General features: G+C 44.1%; 1 long non-coding RNA gene across 1 annotated transcript in view; it reads right to left on the minus strand.

Moving 5' to 3' along the window:
* LOC135107511 (uncharacterized) overlaps nucleotides 1-9,543 on the minus strand; it is a 73,652-nt gene that overhangs the window by 29,847 nt on the left and 34,262 nt on the right. The gene's annotated exons all lie outside the window — the stretch shown is intronic.

Below are 9,543 nucleotides of genomic sequence, written 5' to 3' on the forward strand. Positions count from 1 at the left end.
TGAAGGAATGGGTGATAAGGGGTGGGAATGAATGCGAGGGGGAAGTGGAGAGTAGCAGGACAGATTGGAGGAGGAGGAGGAGGAGGAGATGGTGGTTTATACTTACGCAGAAGACCAGTTTCATGCACTCAGGTATACCACAACTCCTTTCTTACCTGTGGGAGAAAAAAAATACACAATTACAAGTGTGCATTTAAGAACAATTGCTTATGATAAAGTACTTCCTAAACTATCACGTATGTACACTAACTGAGGAGAAGGAGATGTTTCCTTGATAAGATGATACACTGGAGAAGGCCGAGGACGAGGAGGACGGAGAAGAGGAGGAAGAGGAGGAGGAAGAGAGCACATTTCTTCCCAGATCTAAATAGACTAAAGTAAAATAAAAAATAAAGGAGCACTCATATACAAGAACATGATGGCGAGCACAGTTAAGAGCAGAGTATAAATGACAGGTATGCCTCGTTAAGTATAGGATGTTACGGTGAACGAGGCTGGGGCGGCTGCCTGGCTGAGGTCACAGGGTGCAGCTGCCAGGCCTGCCTCTCCTGCCGTCCCCTGCACCTCCCCACCACTGTGCTGTGTGGAGGCTGCACTCACAAGTTTGATTGGACTGTTTCTTTTCTGTCTGTGTCTGTTCGCTGATGTGTATATCTCGTTTCGTTTCATTCTCTCTCTCTCTCTCTCTCTCTCTCTCTCTCTCTCTCTCTCTCTCTCTCTCTCTCTCTCTCTCTGGATGAGGGTGAGTGGACCTAAGTGTGCTTGGGTGCACGCACGCGCAAAGGGCTGTTATGTGAAACCAAAAGTATTTTTTAACGAGGGAAAACAACAAAGGCTAATCAAAATAAAATAAATTTGTTCCATGAAAATGCATCTATGATCACAATTAACGCAACAACAACAACGCCAGCAGCAGCACCACCACCACCAACACCAATGGCAGCGCCAATAACAATAAAAATAGATAAATAAATAAATGAATAAACAAACAACCCATAATACCACCATCACCACCAGCACCACCACAGCCCTGCCACATCGGAGCTACTAACACCAAGGGCAGCGGCAGTAAAAAAATAAATAAATAAATACGTAAACAAATAAACAAACAAACAAATATATAAACAAACAGCACAGTACCACCACCACCACCACCACCACAGCCTTGCCTCGTCACAAACTCACCACAACAGATAACTTCACCCAAACAACAACAATAACAACAGCACATCATATTCGTCTCCAAAGTATTCAATTCACTCCTGACGCCTCACTCCCCCTACCCACCCACGACTCCCCACCCCCTTACAGAACTCGTCATTACAAAACAAAGAAAAAACAATAATAAAAAAAATACAAAACGAAGGAAAATAAAATGCATACAAGTTCCCAGCGAGATAACAAAACTGCTGGAGTCTTCTTGTTTATCTATTTATCTATTCATTCATTCATTCAGTTACGAGGAGAGCAACATGTACCTTGACACTCACTCGCCTTCACGGATGCTGAGTAAAAACTGAACCAAGAATGAACAAGAAGGGATGCTTAATGTGTGTGTATGTGTGTGTGATGCGTAAGGATGCATACTGATGAATGTGGGCATGTAAGTATGTGTCACTGAGGGAATATGATGATGAATGATAGTGTGAAAGGCTTGTTGGGTGAAGATGACAGCGTGAGAACAAGAGTGCATGTAAACTTGAAGATATGTGCCTGGGTGAGTGTGTGTGTGTGACGGCATGTGAGGGTGTGTAAGAGCACCTAAAAGTAAGAAAGTATGTAGTGTGTGAGTGTTTGTGTGGGTGTGTGAGCGAGGGAGGAGGACGAGGGTGGAGGCGGGGCAAGACCAGCTCAGCAACGAACCCTTGAGGGGAGATAAGGGTTACTAAGGGGAGAGTTAAGACGCGCCGGATAACGTCCCTGTGTGTGTGTGTGTGTGTGTGTGTGTGTGTGTGTGTGTGTGTGTGTGTGTGTGTGTATGTATGTTAAAACTTCAGGCTCTCATAAGGATTATTTTCCAAGTCCAGATTGTTATTTTTTTTCTTTTTTTTAAGTTTTCATAGGCACTTTTCCCATTGACGATGCATATTCCTTGCTAAACTGTCACTGAACTCGTGGAATTACCCGTGAAAACCACAACAACTTCCACTTGAGTCTGTAATAACAAAAAGCCGAAGTGTATGAGAATATGGTTGTGTGTGTGTGTGTGTGTGTGTGTGTGTGTGTGTGTGTGTGTGTGTGTGTGTGTGTGTGTGTGTGTGTGTGTGTGTGTGTGTGTGTGTGTGTGTGTGTGTGTGTGTGTGTGTGTGTGTGTGTGTGTGTGTGTGTGTGTGTGTGTGCAGTACTACTTCTACCTCTCCTTATACCCGAGACTATTCTTATTGTTCTTTTAAGACTGAGGAAAGGACACACTACAACTACACGTAATCACTGAAAGGAGAAAGATGTGACACACTCCTTAACGTTTCAGCAGATGAAGAATGTAAAGATGACTCTACAGGAAGGAAAATACACATGGCATTACATCCATTAACGTTTCAAGATAACTGAGAAGTGATGTAAAAACACTCTACATGGAGGGGAAAAAGAACAAAAACATGACATTTGTTAGATAAGTGTCCGAGGAATGATATATAATGTACAGACACGTTACGAGGAGAGTAATGGCACGTCATGCTTTAACGTTTCAAGAGACTGACAAAAAAAAAAGAGTTTACAGAACGATTTCCATATTCCGTAACGCTTCTGGATGCTCATAAATGTACATAATAATCTAATAATCTAAAGGAGGAAAATTATTATATCCCTGAACAAGAACATTCAAGGATAAAAAGGAGGAAAAAAAATATATATAAACACATATTCCTTAACGCTTCCATTGAATTATTAATAAACCTAACCTATCTGCATATTATTTAGTGTAACAGTTCGCAAGGAGTTACAGGGGATTTCAAAGAGGAACAGACACACGTTTAGCTCTTTATTGCATTAGGGCCTGTTCTCACTACGTAGCATACAAGCTGTAGCATTAGAGAAAGCTTACCCTTCCTCCCTTTTCCTATAATGCTCCATCCTTTCCCTTCACTCCTTCATAGTTCTGCTAATGATGCACTTAATAGTCTATATGAAAAAAAAAAAATATTACATTCCTCCTTTTCTTTATATCTTTAACCTTTCAATTAACCTTTAACCCTTTCAATTAACAGCCCCAGAAGTAGTGTATGAAATCTTTATAAGCATCTACAAGAAAGATGGACAGTAAAAGGAACATATTTTGCAACTTTTACCCAATTTAAAGATTGCAGATGGCTGTAGAACAAGTAAAGACGTCTCCGAGTGATCAGCAATTAAGGAAAGATGTAACAAAGAGCAGTCAAAAGGTTAACTAGCACTAATATAGAACATGAGAAAAGAGGCAAGACAGCATTATGATTTACAGCTAGTATTGAAGGAGTCCTGATTGCTGTGCCTCCTATCCCCCCTCAACACAGCCTCCATGACAGCAGCATCAGGAATCCCAACCACCTGCTCCCTGCCTGCCTGCCTGCTCGCTCCCTGAGTCACTCCCCGGGGACTCCATACAGCTGATCTCTGCGGCGCACTACCCTCCTCCACACACCAGTTGACTGTTGCATCACCTCTCCCTCGTGGCCGCGTTTTGCACCTTAGACTGGGGGAATAGGGGGCTGTGACTTGGTGGTGGTGGTGGTGGTGGTGGTGGTGGTGGTAATACATTTCTTCTTCTTCTTCTTCTTTTTCTTCTTCTCCTCCTCCTCCTCTTCCCCCTCTTCCCCGTGCTATCTTTGCTGAAGCAGTGACCTGTCTCTCTGTCTGACTGCCACGATGATAAACCCACCTGCTGCTCTCCTTTATGCGTGAGGAGGAGGAGGAGGAGGAGGAGGAGGAGGAGGACAAAAACAAAAACATTGACATTTTCACACATTTTTTTCTTTTAACACTAAACATCAAAAATAAAATACGTAAAAAAAAAATCGTAATAATTAAAAATACAAAAAGAATACAAACTACAGCAATAATGCATCATGTACTTGTCTCTCATCTGGATGGGAAGCAGCACAGCACGTTGTCTTTGTGAGGGATTCCTTATTAGTCACCCATTATGACGCATTAAGTGGTGGTGGTGGTGGTTCGTAGTAGTAGTAGTAGTAGTAGTAGTAGTAGTAGTAGTAGTAGTAGTAGTAATAGTAGTAGTAGTAGTAGTAGTAGTGATAAAAAAAAAAAAAATAAATAATAATAATAATAATAATAATAATATTTACCAATAACACCACCAACACCGCCACCACCGCCAAAAACAGCAAAAAGACACTCACCCCACAGCTGTCCCGTGGTGAACCTGTTGCTCCTGCCGCCACACACCTGCCCTCACACACCCTGCCCCCACACCACCACACAGCTGCCCTTACTCACCCTGCCTCCACACCACCACACAGCTGCCCTCTGTCTCCGCACCACCATACAGCTGCCCTCAACACACTCCATCCCCACAACACTACACACACATGTATATGAAAGCAAATACATAATGTAGTCAGTGGTACTATAGTGTGTGCGTGTGTGTGTATGTGTGTGTGTGTATGTGAGTGTGTGCATCCTAATAGGGGAAGGGTGTGGTCGGTGTCCCCGGCAGGAGCTTCACCTCGTCACTATGCACGCTGGGCTACTCACTAACTAACGCCACTTCCACGCTGCTCGTTCACTGGACAGGCTTATGACTTTGTTCCCTGAAGAGAGTGGATGAAGAGAGAGGGGTGGAAAAAAAAGTTGGTTCATGTCACGAGATAATCTGGCGGAAAACAGATTCGTTTAAACTTTCTCACCTCCTCCACACACTGTATCAACAATTTCAACAATTACCGTAACTTTAACGCTATGCAAAGAAAAAGATTACGCGATGAGCCTCTTTAATTAATGGGGGAACAGTTTGCGCAAAGAAAGATACCGGATTTCACCACGGGGAGTGTTTCGCGCGTGCATCGTGGTGGAGGGCGGGAAGGAAAACCTGGCCATGCACAGTGCCCTGGATGCCTCACGATACACACACGAGATCCGGCGTGAAGCGTGACTCGGTGTTTGCTGGTGAGCGCCGCCACGCGAACAATGCCACCTACGCCTATCTCTCTCTCTCTCTCTCTCTCTCTCTCTCTCTCTCTCTCTCTCTCTCTCTCTCTCTCTCTCACGTAATATATAACAATACACCACCCGAGGAGCACATAACTCAGTGATATACAATTGTTCAAAGAAGTGGTAACATTCTACAAAATTCAGGCAAAAAAGAAAAAAGAAAACAAGCATTATCTGGAAAACACCTCCACCTATTACATGCTCATTTTTCTTAGTGTATGCGGAGCTCTTGATATGAAGCAGCTCATTAGTCCATACATTAATTACCATTCTCGTGGCAACTTAATGAGGCAACAGTACTCGCAAACACATTCATCCGGCAATGATTAGAGTGACGGAGGCGAGGTGGCGGGCGGCGTGGCGTAGAGGTGAGGCTTGATGTGGCTGTCCCTTTATCCGGCTTATCAGCTAATCAGCGCCCCAGCGGCAGGCCAGGCAGCAACAGGAGTGTCGCCGGCATCTACAGCTGCACTGCGCACCAAATTAGGCGGGGCGGTGCTCCCACAATGCTCTCTATGCCGGGACACGCAGCCCTGCACTCAGCCACCTCACTAGCCTACCGCTTCCTTCTCTTCCTCCTCCTCCCCTAATCTTAAAAAGATCCTCCTCTTTACTCTTCACTGGTCTTCCTCTTCCTCTTCCTCTTCCCCAAGGGATGCTCACTCTTCTTCCTTTCCTCTCCCTCTTCCGTTTCTTCATGTTTTTCGTGTTTTTGTTTTGTTCTTATTTTCTTCTTCTTCTTAATACTATTATTATTGTTATCATTATTAAGTAGTATTAGTAGTAGTAGTAGTAGTAGTAGTAGTAGTAGTAGTAGTAGTAGTAGTAGTAGTAGTAGTAGTAACATAATCAGCAGTTGTTGTCGCCCTTCCTTTTTTTCTTATTCCTGTTCATCTTCATCACTATCTTCATCCGTCCTGTCTTTCTTCCTCTTTCTGCCCTGGCTTGGCGAATGCTCTCTTTTGGCACACTGTTGAATTAACTTCCTCATGGTCTGAAGCGATTAAACGTGGGAGGGTTTACGGTGCGTTGTGTGTGTGTGTGTGTGTGTGTGTGTGTGTGTGTGTGTGTGTGTGTGTGTGTGTGTGTGTGTGTGTGTGTGTGTGTGTGTGTGTGTGTGTCAGTTAATGCGCGGTGGAAGCTCCTTGGCGTGTAAAAGGAAGTGGAAGACGCGGCAACAGTTCCTCCACCACCATCACCACCTGCCAAGTGCACCACCACCACCACCACACGCTTGGCTCCACTTCCTGATGCATGTGTGGAGCCTGCCAGCACCCACCCACACCCACACACCCACACCCTAACGCTTGAACCCTAAACACGTACACACACCTTAGCAACCCTGTCATCAACTGTACTTAACGTGAATTGATTCGTATACATTATTATAGTACTTTCTTTGTTGATGTTGTAGTAGTAGTAGTAGTAGTAGTAGTAGTAGTAGTAGTAGTAGTAGTAGTAGTAGTGTGTTTAGTTTTTTTTCTATTAGTCTTACGTTTACTGATCAATTGGGAGTTTTTTCTCTGATACTACAGTTGGTGTAGATAGAGAAGTGTAGAAAAAAGAGAGAGTAAGGATGCAAGGGTCTGTTAGTGTTTTAAATCTATTGTAATCCCTAGTAAAATATCTCCTTTTCTCAATTTTATTTCTTGCTTTCCTTCCTTCTTTCCTTCCACACCTTGCGGACAATACTCTACTTGCGTGCATACGTAGACAACCACCCACACGACCCCTCACACTCACATCCGCACCATTACACACTCAACCATCCACACCAAACAGTATGCCGGTAAAAAAAAAAAAATAAATAAATAAATAAATAAAAAATAAAAAATAATAATAATAAAAAAAAATCCATATGTATGTGTGTGTGTGTGTGTGTGTGTGTGTGTGTGTGTGTGCATGGAGACAACCACCCACCTCACCACCCACTGCTTCACCACCTCACCAGCCACCGCCACTCAGCCAGACTCCTACTCACGTACACTCCGGCGCTGTTATCTAACCGTCCACCCTCACCCACGCCTCCCTGCTGCTGCATGTCCGCCTGTTAGCACTCATCCCACTCATCATTACAGCCATTCGTGTTATATGAACTACCACAGCGCTTTCTCTCTCTCTCTCTCTCTCTCTCTCTCTCTCTCTCTCTCTCTCTCTCTCTCTCTCTCTCTCTCTGTAGGTATAAAAAAAACATATCCTAGTTGACTTTGACCATATCCATCCATTTAATTAACTCTTTCCCTTCCCCACCAAGAGTTCATTATGGATATAGGAACGTGGAAATAGTGAACGTTATGTACGAAAATGTCTTTATTTACACTACAAATACACGGGTAGTTAGTTACGGTACAAAATGTTCATAAATAATATTATATAAAAAAAAAAAAATTACACTAGAGAGAGAGCGAGAGGGAGTGAGAAAGAGAGAGAGCCAGAGGGAGTTACACAGATGCACAGCGGAACGTGCGAGGTGATAATGGGTGTTGATAAGAATAGGTGTGGCATTATCCTTGCAAGTGTGTCAACGAGGTGTGGCGGGAAATAGGTGTGGCAGATGTGTAGCGCCCAGGTGTGGTGTGGGGGATTGGAGCAGGTGTGTAGTGTGGCAGGAAACAGGTGTGGGCAAGTGTGGTGTTCTCTGGTACGGTGTGGTAGGAAAAGTGTGGCAGTTCTGGCGTGGTGAGGTGCATGAGTAGTATGGGCGTGATGTGGTAGGAGTGTGGTAGGAGAAGGTGTGGTGGTCTAGTATGGTGTGGTGACTTGAGGATGTTTCGTGTGCTTACATAAAAAAAAAAAGTGTGGCAGGAAAAGTTTTAGTGTTCTGGTTTGGTGTGGTGAGTTTTTTTCTCTGATACTACAGTTGGTGTAGATAGAGAAGTGTTGAAAAAAAGAGAGAGTAAGGATGGAAGGGTCTGTTAGTGTTTTAAATCTATTGTAATCCCTAGTAAAATATCTCCTTTTCTCAATTTTATTTCTTGCTTTCCTTCCTGGTAGGGAAGTGTGGGCGGGGGGGAAAAAAAAGTGTGGTGTTCCTGGTATAGTGTGGCACAGTAAGGACTAAGGACGTGTACTGCGGCAGTTAAGTGTGGTTAGAGAGTGTGGTTAGTTAAGTGTGGTTAGTTAAGTGTGGTTAGAGAGCGTGGCTAGAGAGTGTACTGCGGCAGTTAAGTGTGGTTAGATAGAAATGTACAAGTAGTGACTTAGTCTGATGTGGAAAATGTGGAGACTCCATTGTGTAGTAGAAAAAAAAAAAAAACTGACGCAAGGGATGTAGTGAGGCAAGAAGCAGCACGGGAGGCGAGGCAGGAATGTGGGGCATCACACGGGGTCGTGACTACAGCGGCAGCAAAGAGGCGAGGGGTGGCGGGGGTGAGGGGGGGTGGTAGGTGGCACAAGGTGAGGGGGTGGTGAGGTCACGAGGCGTCGTTTAGTACTGTGTGTACTGAATGGCGTGTGAACGTTTGATTTGGAAGGAAACGTTTGATTTGGAAGGAAACGTTTACCAGGCTTTTTTTATTTATTTATGTATGTTATCATTTATTTCATTTTGGTTGATTTTTCTTTGATCCGCCAAATTTGCATTATAAAGAGAGATGGGAGAGAATGGAGAGATGAATGAAAAAAAAAAATAGCTCTACTACAAATAAATGATTCATGAGGTAGCTGACAAAGCCGAAACTTTTATCAATATTATTATTTTTCTGTCATCAGATGTAGTAGTAGTAGTAGTAGTAGTAGTAGTAGATGACTGAAACAGACTCAGTAATCACGCTGTTACTACCAAATCAATAGGGAGATTTAAAAGATAAGATGAATTTTATAGATAGAGATTATGTGTGGATACAGGTGTGGTATATTTTACACAGGGACTGCCACGTGTAGGCCTATTGACTTCTTGTGGCGTCCCCTATGTTTTGATGTTCTTATGAGAGTTTTTCTTGTGGGTGAGATAGGGTTACATTTCAAACATCCCGTCCAGTCTGTCCCTCCCTTCTCCCACCCTCCACACGCCGGCCCCTCCCACCACCTTCAAACAGCTTGCCCCTACCCCTCCACCCTTCACACAGCCTCACCTCCCCTCACACTTTTATACCAATCTCGTTCTCATCTTTCCAATACCCCACTTTCACCCTGTATCGTCAGTTTTTCATTACCCTACCACACACACACACACACACACACACACACACACACACACACACACACACACACACATTTGACACTCGGGTCCGCGTGTGCCCCGAGGCGAGTGTCGTTGTGTGGTGAAATAACTGAAGGGTTGTTGAGGGCAAGTGTAGCGTTTAATGCGAGGGTGGGCGAATGACTCAACGGAGAGGAATGGCAGTGGTTGCTGTGGTGGAGGTGGTAGTGGTGGTGGTGTCTGCAGCCTGTCTGTCG

This window comes from Scylla paramamosain, chromosome 15 (assembly GCF_035594125.1).
Source record: "Scylla paramamosain isolate STU-SP2022 chromosome 15, ASM3559412v1, whole genome shotgun sequence".
Classification (NCBI taxonomy): domain Eukaryota; kingdom Metazoa; phylum Arthropoda; class Malacostraca; order Decapoda; family Portunidae; genus Scylla; species Scylla paramamosain.